At 42.4% G+C, this 17,407-nt stretch overlaps 1 protein-coding gene and 1 long non-coding RNA gene across 3 annotated transcripts in view; one reads left to right on the forward strand and one right to left on the reverse strand.

Moving 5' to 3' along the window:
• The window catches only part of LOC309714251, a 60,041-nt gene extending 46,711 nt beyond the window's left edge, over positions 1–13,330 (reverse strand). The window contains exons 1-3 of one of the 2 annotated variants that reach the window (XR_014278861.1): positions 12,962–13,330; positions 1,256–1,314; positions 1,019–1,100 (exon numbers count right to left, since the gene is read on the reverse strand). This is a non-coding gene — a long non-coding RNA (uncharacterized lncRNA). Of the gene's footprint in view, positions 1–1,018; positions 1,101–1,255; positions 1,315–3,525; positions 3,682–12,961 lie in introns of those variants that run through there. The other variant, XR_014278862.1, reaches the window with a different exon arrangement.
• The window catches only part of neto1l (neuropilin (NRP) and tolloid (TLL)-like 1, like), a 450,458-nt gene that overhangs the window by 202,259 nt on the left and 230,792 nt on the right, over positions 1–17,407 (forward strand). The window lies entirely within an intron of this gene.

Genomic DNA, 17,407 nt, shown 5'->3' on the forward strand with positions numbered 1-17,407 from the left:
GATTGGGGGACTTTTTACGACCTGCACTTTGTCCCTGTTGTAATAATAGCAATGTCGCCTTTTTTTAAATTTTTTTACTTGCCAGCTCATAAAATCCCGTTTGAATGCTTAATAGAGCAAAAATCCCCAAATGGTCCTGATAATTCTATAAATCTACAAATTTCCAGTTGTAATACACATCACACTATCAGACCCTTATCTCAAAAAGCATCTGTGTCAAAAAATCTTTTTCCACTTCAGAACCGGTTTCCCTATCAGCACCCCTCCCTAAGGTGTGCTGATGTACAACGTATACGACTATTTGTCTTGCATGCAAATATGTAAATGACAAGTCTGGGTCTAAGTGGCTGATAGTGAAAAAAACAACAGCACTGCAATAAATGAGTGGCATATGGTTCCAATCGTCCCTTTGTTGGCAATTTCTATACACAAGGCAATATATATAGGTGGAACTGCAGAGGCAGCAGAAACCGTAACTGGAGCCTTATGCTACCTTCCTGTAATGACAAAATTAAGTTTCGACTTCAGGAGTTTTGCTCCTGTGTGTGTGTGTATATGTGTGTTTGGCGAAGCTACGTAAGTGGCTCTTGTATGTACGATCTGTGTATAACATGCGGCGCAGCCTCCGTGTTCAAAATAAAGTAATTCTTATTTTGTTTGTCAGCTAAAGTGTGCGAAGCTCCATTATTACCGCACCTCAACTGTAACCTCAGAAGCTGCAGCTCACTAAGTGCCAAGATGTAAATGCTGTCCGATGAGTCTCAACGATATGCAAAGCTCCACCGTTAATAATTCATGTCTGAGTTTACAAATGGCACTGTTGCGCAGAGACGAATCAGTCGAGTCGTTGAAATGCTGTTTGGAGGAGATGAAAGTTTAATTCCTGTCCTAGATTACTCCTCCTCATATCTAAGCAGGCCCATTATTTTGCCTCCACCAATGTTTTCCCACCCGCTGTAATGGGAAATGAAGGGAGACATAGGCTGCAGTGGTGGGACACGGCCGGTTATGTACTCACCGAGGATCCTCCCTGATAGGTGACAGCTGGGGTGGCTATTTGCATCACTGTTAGAGGGAGTGTCCCGTTAGGCCACAAGCTGCTGAAGGGGAAACAAGGCCAGTACTGTAAATATAGCCATATCTGTGTGGATACTGAATGAAAGACAGGGCAGTGCTGACAACACATCCCATTTCCTTAAGTTATCTAGTATGTCAACACAGTTTTGTTTTATGCAGTGTTGGTTAAAGACTTTACCTTAACCCTCCTCTTTAATATCCCATGTACAGGGCGACGAAGACAGACTTGACAGTGCACTATAAACATAGACACATACACAACAAACATAATGTTATAACAAAACAAAACACACAACACAAATTATGTCCTACACCAGGATAACTGTTGATAATGCTGCCCCTTCCCTGCCTGGTTCTGCCAGAGGTTTCTTCCTGTTAAAAGGAAGTTTTTCCTTCCCACTGTTGCCAAGTGCTTCCACATAGGAGATCATTTGGTTGTTGGGGTTTTCGCTGTATTATTGTAGGATTTTTACCTTACAATATAAACTTGACAGCCGTGACAGTTATTGTGATTTGTTTACTACAGTGGGGCAAAAAAGTATTTAGTCAGCCACCGATTGTGCAAGTTCCCCCACTTAAAATGATGACAGAGGTCAGTAATTTGCATCAGAGGTACACTTCAACTGTGAGAGACAGAATGTGAAAAAAAATCCATGAATTCACATGGTAGGATTTGTAAAGAATTTATTCCTAAATTAGGGTGGAAAATAAGTATTTGGTCACCTCAAACAAGGAAAATCTCTGGCTCTCACAGACCTGTAACGTCTTCCGTAAGAAGCTTTTCTGTCCCCCACTCGTTACCTGTATGAATGGCACCTGTTTGAACTCATCATCTGTATAAAAGACACCTGTCCACAGCCTCAAACAGTCAGACTCCAAACTCCGCCATGGCCAAGACCAAAGAGCTTTCGAAGGACACCAGGAAAAGTATTGTAGCCCTGCACCAGACTGGGAAGAGTGAATCTACAATAGGCAAGCAGCTTGGTGTGAAAAAATCAACTGTGGGCGCAATCATCAGAAAATGGAAGACATACAAGACCACTGATAATCTCCCTCGATCTGGGGCTCCACGCAAGATCTCATCCCGTGGGGTCAAAATGATCATGAGAACGGTGAGCAAAGATCCCAGAACCACACGGGGGGACCTGGTGAATGACCTGCAGAGAGCTGGGACCAAAGTAACAAAGGTCACCATCAGTAACACACTACAACGGCAGGGAATCAAATCCCGCAGTGCCAGACGTGTTCCGCTGCTGAAGCCAGTGCATGTCCAGGCCCGTCTGAAGTTTGCCAGAGAGCACATGGATGATACAGCAGAGGATTGGGAGAATGTCATGTGGTCAGATGAAACCAAAGTAGAACTTTTTGGTATAAACTCAACTCGTCGTGTTTGGAGGAAGAAGAATACTGAGTTGCATCCCAAGAACACCATACCTACTGTGAAGCATGGGGGTGGAAACATCATGCTATGGGGCTGTTTTTCTGCCAAGGGGACAGGACGACTGATCCGTGTTAAGGACAGAATGAATGGGGCCATGTATCGTGAGATTTTGAGCCAAAACCTCCTTCCATCAGTGAGAACTTTGAAGATGAAACGAGGCTGGGTCTTCCAACATGACAATGATCCAAAACACACCGCCCGGGCAACAAAGGAGTGGCTCCGTAAGAAGCATTTGAAAGTCCTGGAGTGGCCTAGCCAGTCTCCAGACCTCAACCCCATAGAAAATCTGTGGCGGGAGTTGAAAGTCCGTGTTGCTCGGCGACAGCCCCAAAACATCACTGCTCTCGAGAAGATCTGCATGGAGGAATGGGCCAAAATACCAGCTACTGTGTGTGCAAACCTGGTAAAGACCTATAGTAAACGTTTGACCTCTGTTATTGCCAACAAAGGTTATGTTACAAAGTATTGAGTTGTATTTTTGTTATTGACCAAATACTTATTTTCCACCCTGATTTACGAATAAATTCTTTACAAATCCTACCATGTGGATTCATGGATTTTTTTTTTCACATTCTGTCTCTCACAGTTGAAGTGTACCTCTGGTGCAAATTACTGACCTCGTTTAAATTAACTATCATTACTGCAACACACAAACAAAAATCCATGCCCATGTTAAAAATTCTATTTGTGCAAAACTATCAGCTGTCAGCTAAAATGTCAAGATGCAGGCTTGGGGTTTCTTTTGTTGTTGTTGTTGTTTTTCATCAGCTATAGCCAATAGCTAACGTTAGCTTGACTAGTCAGGTGAGTATAATTGGTCGCTGACATTTTTAATTTTAATTTCCCAGTGACTGTTTGAAAAGAAGAATCCTGCAGAGGTCTTAAACATGCGCGATATACCTACCTGTTTGCTTTCATGTGAAAGAAGCCGGTACAAAAACGACACATCCCATGCAATACTTTGTCACAGCATTGCTGCTGAGCTTTTAACACCACAAGAAACGAACCTTTTTAGATGAAGACTCCCCGCCGTGTTTGTGATTCTCAAAAATCCAGTGTTGTCGGCTGGAGAGACAAAAAACCCAAACCTTTTCTAATTGTGTGAATTAGTGATAGGGACGGTCAATGCCATGCGCTTTAATAAATTATAACCATCGCCTTTATTTGCAGCCTTACTCCCCGATATAGCTGATTTTGCAGTATGAAAGGGCTCTGTTTGGCTTCACACACATTATCCAGACCTTGAAGAGATCTCTGTGTGCCTGTGCGTGGGCTCCTGTAGATCAGTATGCTGCTGTTGCAAGTGAGGAAGTGTTGTCAAAGGCTCTGAAAAGCTCTTTGATAAATGCTGAGGGCCACCACCCCAACTCTCTCTATCTCCCTCTCTTGGTTCAACTCTCTCTCTGTGAACTTGCAGACTTGGAGAACTGAATCAGATGTGATCAAAGGTTTATTTGAATTGTTTCTTCGCCTCAAGGTCCGAGGTCAAAACATTTATAGTGATACCCCTGTTCCAGATAAGAGAGTACTGTATAAGGTGAGCATCTTAGCTCTTCAACTCCCGTAACCTACCACTTTTCCTCCTCTGCTTTCTGATACTGGATCTTTGGATACAGAGTCTCACAGGTACTTCAAATACATGTTAAACTTTAAAGCAAATCTGAGGCATTACTTCACAGAGATACTGCGCACATGGATCTAATTTGACATCTCGAGGGCTCAGTATCAGAGGAGGATAAAAACAATGTGTTCATGCAGTATGTCATAAGTAACAAACCAATAACATGTGGGTGTATTTTTAGTCACTTTTCATACTCCATAATTTCATGTCACACTTGTTGGCTGAAAGCAGGTTCACCAATTGATTACACTAAACTGAACAATGTTGGTTTAATGCTTTTTTGCAGCACATGAATGATAATGATTACAGCTACATCGTTTTATTTTGCCACCACATCTCATATATATGATGAATAGATGCTGCGAAAGAGCGTAAAATGGTGTACACTGAATTTGCACTGACACTTTACAGGATGGAAAACAAAGCTTTCACACTACAGCTGCTTAACCAAAAAAAAAAAAAACCCTCACAACTGTGTTAACAGAAAGCAACGTGTGATTGTACATATGCCAAGCAGGTTATCACACACACTCTGTTATGTTTTGGTCAGGCTGTTCTCACACCAAAATGCTGCTGTTTTGTCAGAAGCTGCTGGTGCCTGTGTCATGACACTCCGGCTGTAACAAGAATGAGACCGGTTTTACTTTATATAGCTGCTTGTTCAGTGCAGGGAGAATGTATTTTAACTCAAACTCCAACCCTAACTAGATAGTTTTGTTGGCCAAAGTTTATCAAACAGCAAGTTAAAGCGAAACTACATGAAAAGCACAAAATGTGGATTTTCCACATGGGAAATGAGCTGCTACCAGTTACACCATCGTCACGCTCCCTGCCGTCTTACACGAACTTTGTCACTCTTTCAAACAGGGCTGTTATCTTTTAGCGTCCACTATGCACTTATACACCACTCTGCATTAGTTATCATTAGTTATTATTAACCTCTGGCTCTCTTCCACAGTCTTCCTCCCATCACCCCCAACTGGTAGCAGCAGATGTCTGTCCCTTCTGCAGGAGGTTTCTCCCAGTTAAAAGGGAGTTTTTCAGTTTCACTGTTGCCAAGTGCTTTGGGGTTCCTTTCTCCAATTCAAGGGTCTTTATCGTGCCATATAAAGGGTAATCCAAATAAAACTGGATTGAATTGAGGCATTTGACATGTCAGAGTGACAACATGTTAGTTTTTTCTCTTTTTAAACCCCATCTTATTTATTGTAAATTCTATATACTACCATGACAGTTTAAAGATGGCTGCATTGGTGTACAAAAATCAGTTTAATAGTGTTGCACCAACAGTTTTTTCTCTGTTGGTGCACCACTATTGGTTTTCTCGGGAAGGTGCTTCTACCAATAAAAGAAAGATAATAGCAGACAACTCAAAAAGTGCTCCATTTCCATACTCTGTTTCCTTAGCCACTAGACAACCAATGGTTGGCTTTGCAAGTAACTCTAAAATAACATAACTCTAAAAATAAGATCATCTAATGATGTTGCACAGCAGCTCCATTGGTGTGTAGATGAGTGAATAAGAATCACATTGTAAAGCCAATAAGATTAAAGACCCTTATGGTGCAGACCAGAAGGTGCACATGCTTGTTGAATCGCTATGTGCAGCACGCTATAACACAGTGAGACTTTAAGCAAAATGCGTCCATGCGTTTTGTAATTTTTAGTAGTAAAGGGGGTGGATGTTGAAGACAGCTTAGTAGCAAAATTTAAAGTAACAAAGGGCTTATTTTTGAGTAAACAATAATACACAGACACTTTGGGCAGTCTGTAAACACTAATGGAATATATTTTTTTCACGCTGTTAACACTGTTAATGAGATACTAATTATTTCACACTTCATTTCAAATTTTATAATGTGTAAATATACTGTATATCAATAGTTTTATTTCACTTGTGCATATTTAATCACTTTCTATTTGTAATTGTATTTGTTTAACTACTGACATTTTTAAAGCCCGAGCCTGCTGGGGGAAAAAAAAGCATGTTTCCTATTATCTGATCTGCCCGAGGGTTTCCTCGCACAGCAACAGCCCCATTCCGTGGGAGCGGCCCAGAATTACCAGGGAATTGCCACTGGATCATTTGAAGATGAAGGGAGGAAAAAGCGTTTTTCATTCACCTCCCACATCTCAGAAATTCCCGGATGGTCTGGGGAGTCAAACTGGCAACCTTGCAGTCACAAACCCTCCCTTACAAACCCTCAGGCACAGCTGCCTTCCTTTTTGATTGGTAATTTCTTTCTGTAGAAAACTGGATGCTTCAAAACATAAAGAGCACTCCAGATGTTTGGAGTGTCATAACACAACAATGCAGGTGGTAGACTGACAGCGAGGTAGATTTCGCTCCCCGCCACTGCCAGCGAGTATCTTTTGTCGACTCTGCCACACACACACACACACACACACACAGAAAGAGAGGCATTTTTCATTTGGTGCCGCTGGTTGGTTCAAAATTCACAAGAAAAACTCGTGTTTGTGCACGTATCCACTTTATTTTCTCATATAGTTTCATCTTTCAAGCTCTTAACAGCCGTCACAGTTGTCATAGAGACCACATGTTTTATAGGCTTCACACCATTATATGATTTGCAAATCTTTCATAAAAGCTGCTATTGAGAATGAAAAGCCTGATAAACTATCACAGCTCTTTTAAAGCCACGGCTCACTTCTCACCTCATCTTTTTTCCTCTATTTTTTACCGTCACGCCTCACTCAGTATGTGCTGTATGAACCACGAACGTTGCACACTTAGTGGTGAGGCAAATCAATGCAGTCATGCACTAAATCAACACATCTAATGTTGCTCCATGTCAAGTGTGGTTGTTGTCAGTGTCAGGGAGTTAGCAGGCAGAATATAATATACTTATCGTGTGTCTTTGCTAGGTCTCGCACTGATACATCAAAAGGCCTCCGTCCATCTGTCTCATTAGGACTGGAACATCATCAAATTACTACCAAATGAATCTACTTAAATCGGCAAATTTGCAGTTGTTACCATCTGTAAATTCAGGTAATGAACACAAACACTGTTCTAATTGATCATCACTTTTTCGTTTGCATATGACAGCAAAGTCATATAAACTCCCATATTATGGAGGTTGTAGGCAGAATGAATAGAGGAAGACCACAAAAAGGGTTTATGGACAAAAAGGATAGGGTGTGATAGACACACACTTACTGTAATATTATTGGCAAAGCTTTGAAGCAACTCTTTTTTTTTTAACTGTACTTGCCATGTAGCTGTCTTAGTCGCCTCACTTTGAGTTTGATTTCACACAATAAAGTGCTCCTCTTGCAACTAACGTCTCACATTGTTATCAAGGAGGTCTGGCGCCTGCTGATGGATGGTAAACTGCTTATGTACTTGACACGATGATCAAAAACAAATGATTGCATTTTGTGCAGGTGTAAATATAATAGTACAGAACTCCCTTTCATCAAAGAGGGATCAATAATCCTGTGGAAGGAAGCCAAGAAATTATCCAGGAGTTGAGCCTTTACGGTTCAGAGCCAATGATGCCACAGGCGAACGCCGGGGAAACACGTGAGCCTTGAGTTTAATGAAAAGACTTCACCCAGACCACAGTTATTACTGCATTTTTAGCACATAACGAGCCCTTGAAAGACAGAATGCCCTCGCTTTGCTAGAGGAATACACTGTTTTGTCTAGACATGTTAAAATTTTTATACCACAAAATAAAATTTATGTTCTGTTCGGAGAATAAATATTCTTCTTGTGTATTTGAGTAAAAGGGAAGGGTGGAAGGGAAGAGAAACTGCAGATTGTTTGACAGTATTTTAGGAATAACAGCCAAGCCGTATAATTTTTATGACTGCTTTTTTATTAATATCCACAAGGAAGCATAAATTTAGGGACTAACTACCAAATGTAAACTTTGAGGACTCGCTGGACTCTGGCAAACAGCTTCCAATCTCTGTTCCTTTTTATATTGCCAGCCATATGTGAAGAAGTTGTTTGTTTTCATGTAGTTTGTACAGGCACCCCAACAAGTTCAAACCTAACCTGTGACAAATGGGGATGGAAGTTAATGTCCTCAACATGCTCACCTACATGTAGCCTAAAGCAGCCTGGAGTTTGAGGGGTCAGCTATGAATCGAAAGCACTTTACCTTGTGCTCCAAACACCAGCCCTTAATACTGTATATAGCGGGGTTGCAGTTATTTCAAATGAAAAGTCTTGTGAAAACACCCGAGCACACTTGTTATTTGAAGTTTGGTGATTGATCACTGGTGAATTGGCTGTACAGTTGAGTCCTTCCCTCCATTTTTTGTTTTCATGGCAGGAATAGTTCTCCAATAAAAAAAAGACCAAATTGTTAAAGGAAGTGATTTCATTGGTTCATTCGGAGGAAATTGATAAAGTCACACTCTGTGTGGATTCTAATCGAACAAAGTGGACATGAAAAAACGAAAATGAGGAAAAACAGGGAGATTGATGGCATGAGAAGAAATGAAAGAGGTCCTTTAGTAGGTGAGGCTTGTTTATATATATATCTCTATATATATATATATATCTATATATATATATATATATACAAACACCCAGCACGCCCCTGCGGGCGGTTTATCCTTCAAGCTCGGGTCCTCTACCAGAGGCCTGGGAGCTTGAGGGTCCTGCGCAGTATCTTAGCTGTTCCCAGGACTGCGCTCTTCTGGACAGAGATCTCCGATGTTGTTCCCGGGATCTGCTGGAGCCACTCGCCTAGCTTGGGAGTCACCGCACCTAGTGCTCCGATTACCACGGGGACCACCGTTACCTTCACCCTCCACATCCTTTCGAGCTCTTCTCTGAGCCCTTGGTATTTCTCCAGCTTCTCGTGTTCCTTCTTCCTGATATTGCTGTCATTCGGAACCGCTACATCGATCACTACGGCCGTCTTCTTCTGTTTGTCTACCACCACTATGTCCGGTTGGTTAGCCACCACCATTTTGTCCGTCTGTATCTGGAAGTCCCACAGGATCTTAGCTCGGTCATTCTCCACCACCCTTGGGGGCATCTCCCATTTTGACCTCGGGACTTCCAGGTTATACTCGGCACAGATGTTCCTGTACACTATGCCGGCCACTTGGTTATGGCGTTCCATGTATGCCTTGCCTGCTAGCATCTTGCACCCTGCTGTTATGTGCTGGATTGTCTCTGGGGCATCTTTACACAGCCTGCACCTGGGGTCTTGCCTGGTGTGATAGACCCCAGCCTCTATGGATCTTGTGCTCAGAGCTTGTTCTTGTGCTGCCATGATTAGTGCCTCTGTGCTGTCTTTCAGCCCAGCTTTGTCCAGCCACTGGTAGGATTTCTGGATATCAGCCACCTCCTCTATCTGCCGGTGGTACATACCGTGCAGGGGCCTGTCCTTCCATGATGGTTCCTCGTCTCCCTCCTCTTTCTTGGGTTTCTGCTGCCTGAGGTATTCACTGAGCACTCGGTCAGTTGGGGCCATCTTCCCAATGTATTCTTGGATGTTCGTTGTCTCATCCTGGACTGTGGTGCTGACACTCACCAGTCCCCGGCCCCCTTCCTTCCGCTTAGCGTACAGCCTCAGGGTGCTGGACTTGGGGTGAAACCCTCCATGCATGGTAAGGAGCTTTCTTGTCTTTATGTCAGTGGCTTCTATCTCCTCCTTTGGCCAGCCTATTACCCCAGCAGGGTACCTGATCACGGGCAGGGCATACGTGTTGATGGCCCGAATCTTGTTCTTACCATTCAGCTGACTCCTCAGGACTTGCCTGACCCTCTGCAGGTACTTGGTGGTTGCAGCTTTTCTAGCGGCCTCTTCATGGTTCCCATTTGCCTGCGGGATCCCCAAGTACTTGTAACTGTCCTCTATGTCTGCAATGTTGCCTTCTGGTAGTTCAATCCCCTCAGTTCTGACTACCTTCCCTCTCTTTGTTACCATCCGACTACACTTCTCCAGTCCGAACGACATTCCAATGTCATTGCTGTATAGCCTGGTAGTGTGGATCAGTGAATCGATGTCTCGTTCACTCTTGGCATACAGCTTGATGTCATCCATGTACAGGAGGTGGCTGACAACTGCTCCGTTCCGTAGTCGGTATCCGTAGCCAGTCTTGTTAATGATCTCACTGAGGGGGTTCAGGCCTATGCAGAACAGCAGTGGGGACAGAGCATCTCCTTGGTAGATCCCGCACTTGATGGTGACTTGTGCTATGGGCTTGGAGTTGGCCTCTAGTGTTGTACGCCACATCCCCATTGAGCTCCTGATGAAGGCTCTTAGGGTCCCATTGATCTTGTACAATTCTAGGCATTCCAGTATCCAGCTGTGGGGCATTGAGTCATAGGCCTTCTTGTAATCGATCCAGGCAGTGCACAGGTTGGTCAGTCTGGTCTTGCAGTCTCGGCTGATTGTTCTGTCTACCAGTAGCTGGTGTTTTGCGCCTCTGGTATTCTTGCCAATTCCTTTCTGTGTCCCGCTCATGTATTGACCCATGTGCCTGTTCATCTTAGCCGATATGATGCCTGACAGGAGCTTCCATGTAGTACTGAGGCAGGTTATTGGTCGGTAGTTGGAGGGGACCGGTCCCTTCTTGGGGTCCTTGGGGATCAGGACCGTCCGGCCTTCAGTTAGCCATTCCGGGTGTCTCTCGTTAACTAGCAGCTGGTTCATTTGTGCTGCCAGACGCTCGTGGAGTGCAGTCAGCTTCTTCAGCCAGTAGGCGTGAACCATGTCGGGCCCTGGTGCTGTCCAACTCTTCATACTGGAGACCCTTTCTTGGATATCTGCCACTGTGATGGTTACTGGACCCTGTTCAGGGAGGTCGCTGTGGTCTGCCCTATATATATATCAAAGAGCAACTTCTCATATTATATTCAGAGCTTCAGCTTTTATTGAAAATATTTAAACTCCAAAATATCCACCAGAGCTTGTTTTGTTTAAATTTCTTATTTTTAATGGGTTTTTTTTTTCGTGTGTGTGAAAAATGTGTCATTGCGAATCTGTTTTGCAACAGCAAGATTGAAATGGACTCAAGTAATCTTGTCTACGACCTAAGGTGAAACGCTGACTATGATGCATGACTTGACAGTTTCCTCATCCCTCAAATCTACTGTTTTAAATCGACTGTGCTTTGGTACGATTCAATTATGAAGTCAGTATTGCAGGGCTGGCTTTCTGCTGCAAAATATTTGACGATATGAGAACCTTGTGTGACCCATTTATTTTGATTTGGGAAAACAATTGTATCTCATCCCTAATGTCTGTCATGGGCAGGCTTCATAAATCACCCTGCCAGGCTATGTACAAATGCATGATAGATGCCATAAATTCAGCAGTATCAAAGGAGAGAAATTAACATAGATTATGTCACGTATTCATCAGTGATCTGTTTAGAATGAAGCAGCGACAGAGGCTGCGGCTCAGGAGCCACTCCCTTTTTGATACTTTCATTACAGCGGGAGTCAAAAGTTGAGCTCTCCTTTATGGGGTAATGCTTTCTAATCAGAAGAAATTCCTCAGAAGATCTTTGAAGTTATTTTTTTTCCTTCTAAAGAGGCGCACGCCATGTCACTCAGTGTATATGTTTTATGCAAAACAGCAGCGAATAAGGGCATGAGCTTTAACACTGACTATAGATCAAAACTCTCAGCGTTACAATACACTGCCTGTTTTCTTGCTCTGTTGTCTTTTCTTCCCATGAAAGAGAATTATAAAGAAGACCTCCGCAACGGCAAGAGCAAAAGAGAAAGTGAGTGCAAGGGAGAAAGGAAGAGGGTGTAGAGAGATAGTGTTTATTGCTTGTGGGAGGTGAATGATGGCGCGGCATAAAAACCCCACCAAAGCGAGCAGATGGAGCCTATGTGACAGTAAAACCCCAAACGTCCGCTGAAGGTTTTTACCAGTGACTTATGAAAGCTATCTGTCAAAACAAAGGCAAGAGTTAGCAGGATGATATGCTAATGAAGCGGCATTGCTCCGGTGACAAATTATGCTCAAAAAGTAAATTGTTTCTCATAAGAGCCCTCTGTATGAGCGTGGACAGCAGCGAGTGCGAGATTATCAGTGCGGGAAGTGACACGAGACAAGGGAAGTTAGTGAAGTTCACGGAGGAACAGACAGGAAAAAGTTCTTGCTTTTTAGGATGGGGAGCAAACTTTCCTAGTACTCTTACAAACTGGCTAGTGAAAAGATCAAAAATCAAATAAGAGAAAATTAACAGACACTAAGAGGAGGTCCCAGGTTGATGAAAAAGAGAGAGACAGTGAGCACAAGGGCTAGTTTATATCAGGAGGAAAGCCCAGGTGAGCTGCATTTAGTGACAACCCACCCATGTAAGCTAATTGCCGTGTAAGATTGCTTTGTAAGGCTAAGGCCACTTCTTAGACTGTCAAAGTGATGTTGTCTTAAACAAAAAGAACCAAAAGAGTCTTGGTACTCGGTGGAGAAGCACTTATTGACAAGCACAGCAGTAAGATGTTTCTTGGAGATTTTGGCCTACTCCTCTTTACAGAAATTCTCTAAATCCTTTAGGTTTATTGGCTGCTGCTTTGCAATTGGAAGCTTTAGCTCCTCCCACAGATTTTCTATCTGATTGTTAAGTGATGACGTGACGAATCCTACTTCTGGGCCTAAAGTAGGCTGCGTTTAATATGGCTTTTGTGTTGTTAACATGTTTAATGTTTTGTATTTTCTTCTATTTAATCTCAAAAAGCTCCTAAAACAGTCAGTGATCACTGTTGACCTCCCTCGGCTTTTATTACCGCTAATCATTTATTTAAGCTCAGTTTTTAAAACCTTAGGATATAACTACAGCCCAGCCCATGCAGAAGTATATGAATGACTAACCTCATATTGTGGATGGATTATCTCAGTTGTTCTCCTGGCTGAAGTTTGGTCTTTTTACAGCATCCTGCCATGCGATTACATTTGTTCCTGACCACCGAGAACACTCACGTTAACTTTTATCGAGTGGAAAAAAAGTTAGCTTGTTTATATTATGCTAACATAGCTGTGTCGCTAGCGGTCACGTAGCACATCATTATATACCAGCTAGCCAAACTTCAGTAACCCTACAAACGTCACTGCTGTTTAGTTTTCTGTCTTCATTTATGCTGGAAGTGATAACAGAGCTGTACGTTTTAATTTGTTTCCAAAACCCCGCAGTCAGGACATGCTATATTGTAGTTAGATAGAAGCTAGCGAGCTAACTTCCTGCTAACTTCTAACTCCGTTAAATGTCATAAATTCCGTTTTCATGGATGCCTGGATGTTAAACTCAATTGTTACACCTGGTAGAGCAGAACGCTGATCATTTTATTAAAGATGGAAGACTTTAGACAGTTTTTCAACTCTCAGTAATGCCATAGTGATCGTTTGATATATGGACCTGCAGCGGAGTTTAGGCCCAGACACGGCTAGTGACGTCAGACTTAACAACCGGACAGGACTGTGGTCTGGAGACTAGCTAGACCGCGCCATGATCTTAATCTGCTTCTTTTTAGCCACTTTCTTATTGGCTTGGTGGTCTTTTTTGGGTCATTGTCATGCCGAAAGACCGTTGACCCAATTTGAATGTTCTGGTGGAGGGAAGGCGGTTGTTGTCCAAGGTTTTATGGTACATGGCCTCATCTATTTGCCCCTTGATGCAGTGAACTTGTTTTGTACCCTTAGTAGAAAAACAGACCCAAACCATAATGCTTCCACTTACATGATTGACTATGGGGATGATGTGCTTTGGGTCATACTCAGCGTTTCTCCTCCAACAAGGCAATCCATTACAACGTAGTGTGTCACCAAAGATGTTCTTGGTGACTGTGGTCCCAACCGACTTTAGATAATTAAGAAATTCCTGCTGTGTAATTTTGGGCTGATCCACCACATTTGTCATCAATATTCTCACCCCATGAGGTAAGACTTTGCCTGGAGCTTCAGACTGAGGGCAATTGATGGTAATTTTATAAAATTTTATAATTCTTCCACTTCTGAATAATTACACCAACAGCTGTCACCTTCTCATCAAACTTCTTGTTGATGGCCTTGTGCCCATTCCAGCCTCGTGTAGGTCCACAGTCTTGTCGCTGACGTCCTTTGACAGCTCTTTGGTTTTGTTGTGGAGAGCCTGGAGCAGAGGAAATTGATTCTGTGGACAGGTGTGCTTTATACACATAACAAGTTGAGATGCGTAGTGGCACACAGCCAATCTGTGGGAGCCAGAATTCTGGCTGGGTACTTATTTCACTCAATGACATGCAAATCAATTTATAACTTTTATGTAATTTGTTTTTCTGGATTGCTGGTTGATATTATGTCTCTCTCCATTAAAGTGAAACTACCGTAAAAAATAGAGGCGGTTCACTGAGCAATGTTACAAATTCAACAGGGGATCAAATAATTATTTCCTTACTGTAGTACAACAATGTGCTTCACCTCCAGGACTGCCTACAGGCATTTAGCTTAAAATCTATAGGTTCAGGCAGCTGTGCTCAGTAACACTGAAGCTGGTAAGGACATTTAAACTCATACTCTAATTTTTATGCAATCAGATTTATTTAAATCACACAAAAATCAAACATTTCAGTGTATTATTAAATAATGAAATAGTTTGATTGGGTTCTTAAAGGGAGTCACTTACATGTGTCACGGAATTCTGTCCATGTTAAGCAGTCTTTTACTTTTAATTCTTATGAGCACACTGGAATGAAAATCACTTGTATCCTCTATCTTTACATTCATTTGTGCACAGTTTTTGTTGCAAGGATCTGCACACGTCAACTTTGCACGTACTTTTTAATCACGTTGCAATGTGAGCCACTGCTTTACAAAAGCGTGACAGAACTTAATAAAGTAGGGTGCAGCGTTAAAGTAGAATAAAGGCAGGAAGAGTTGTGAAAAAAGGAAGTACCTGGGAACAGAGGGGGCATTATGTCTGCAGCCAAAGCCTATGAAGGTAAGAAAGGGCAAAGCTGCAGGAGGTTTTATGACTGAGTTATTGTCAGTGTTTACATGCCAGGTGTCAATGGTGTCACAGATTGCCATCCCAGTGTTCTCAGCAAGGCTTCGGCTTGGTAAACAGACTTCAAAGGAGACGGCTCTGTGCTGAAGCAGAGACACATATGCACGCATGCACGAGCACACCACCACACGTACACACAAGCTCTCACCTTAACATGCATGCAGCTAGGTGCACGTTCTCTCGCAGATGCGCATGCATGCGCTCTGCTCTATCCAATCATAAGGCCAGTGTCAACACGAGGCATTGAGCTAGCTCGAATATAGCAAAAATCACAAAGGAAATGCACAACTCTGAGGGGGAAAAGTCCTTTGAAATGTGATGTTGTGCGGAAATATAGCATTGGAATGACAGTGTGGATGATTTTGATGTGTGCCTCTGTGCTCCTCTAAGGGTACATGTGTGCTTTTGTGTGTTCTGTGTATGATGTGTGCGCAAGGCAAATATGTGCCTTGTGTGTGCACAGAATACAGGCTTTGTTTTTGTGGTTTACCCAAATGGGTCGTAGGGATTGTCTTCTATGCTGCATGCACTATTTAATTAGGGTGAACTTTTCAAATAATCCATTATTATTAAGAGTGGATCATAAAAAGGAAAGAAAAACAGAGCTGATATGTTCCTGCTGCCTCGTAATTTATCTCGTTTCTATCTTTAAATTTAGATTCTATTTTATCATTGTTTATACTGAGAAGCTGCTTTTCTAAATGGGTAAGAAGAGTAAATAAGACAGCATGGCGTGGCATCAGAACATTTTTCAATTATTAATGAGCTAAAATCACTTCCAATTCTCTGTTCTCTTTGTACACTATAGGCCATTTGATAATGTTTTATCAATTAAGGGGCCAATAGCTACTGGTGAAATATTTTTCCAAGTCATAAGTCATACAAATCTGAAGAATCCTGTAAGCTATACAGGCTTTTTTTTAGTGGATTTGAAGGTTTCCAAATCAAATCCCCGCCCAAAAAAAAAACAACCCCAAAAAACAAGAAAGAAAGAAAAGAGAAAAAAGGAAGGATAAGGAGAAAAAACCCACATCTCTCATCTCTTATGCAGCCAGAGTGAATGCGCCTTGAGATATGCGATTTTGCTGAGCCACTGTGGAGTGTTTGATTTCAAACCAATTTTTAGCTGATCATTATATTTTATTAAAAGCATCTCGGTTCATTATATAAAAGCCCTTTCCATTCCTAGGAAATGGAATAAATAAATAAAAAAAACAGCCTTGAATGAAAAGCCACACACAAAATTGGAGAATGTAAGCCTTTAATAGGAATCAGAGTTTACACATTTATGAACCAAACAAATAAATGCTACCAGAAGAGCTGCTGTAGCTGTCAGACTAAATGTATTATTGCTGTGATATTACCCAGTCAGAGTTTTTACTCCTTCCGTTCAGATATTAACTGTATCCTAGTCCTGCTCTTCAGTTCTTGGCTTCTTTTTAAGTTATGGAGAAAGACAAGACATAGATTTGTTTTCAGAAGGAAAATGACTTCTGAACATTTTTTTATTTTGGTTGATATCCTGCTGTAAAACCAATCAGACTTCAACATGCCACTCCCTCAAAAAGTCCTACGAGGCCATGCATTCCAAGGGGGACACTGTCATCCACACAATCTTAATATTTAATCACGATAACACAGCAGCAAATCACATCAGAGGCAACGCATGTTAGATCATATTGTCTGATCCAATAGTATGCTCCTGTGTTGCTATCAATTACAACTTTGGCACCCAACTAATTTGTTTGAGAGGTGGATTGGTAATTTGATTCTGGCCTCACTCACTTGATTTCCCTCACCCATTAATTTCATTTGCACTTGCCCATCAGCAGCACCAGCACATGTTGAGTCACCCACGTCCCAGAGCTCATCTTAGCCCAGTCTTATTAATACCACCAGTTGTGGCAAGTGCCAGCCTGACACTCACACAGCATGCAGCCGCCGCTCTCATTCCGAGCCATCACAGCCTGCATCTCTCCTTCAGTGGCTTGGAACCTCTTAACCTGTCCACTCTTCACCTCACCAGCCGGCTCACGCTCTTGGCTCGTCTGAATATGAATTCAAAGCCCGTGCCACCCTTTTCAGTCGGCAGCTGCCAAATAACGCCAGCTTAAAATCCATTTTTTTTGGGCCAAAGAATTCTAATTAACAGGAAGATTGGGGCTATTTTTAGAATACACGAGACATGCCAATCGGCGCTTGGTATGGTGATTTTGTCATGTTTTTAAGGGTTAACTAAATGCGTTTGAGCATGTTTATGAATATACAGCACCGTGCAG

This window comes from Aulonocara stuartgranti (genome assembly GCF_965226115.1).
Source record: "Aulonocara stuartgranti genome assembly, chromosome: 9".
Lineage (NCBI taxonomy): Eukaryota > Metazoa > Chordata > Actinopteri > Cichliformes > Cichlidae > Aulonocara > Aulonocara stuartgranti.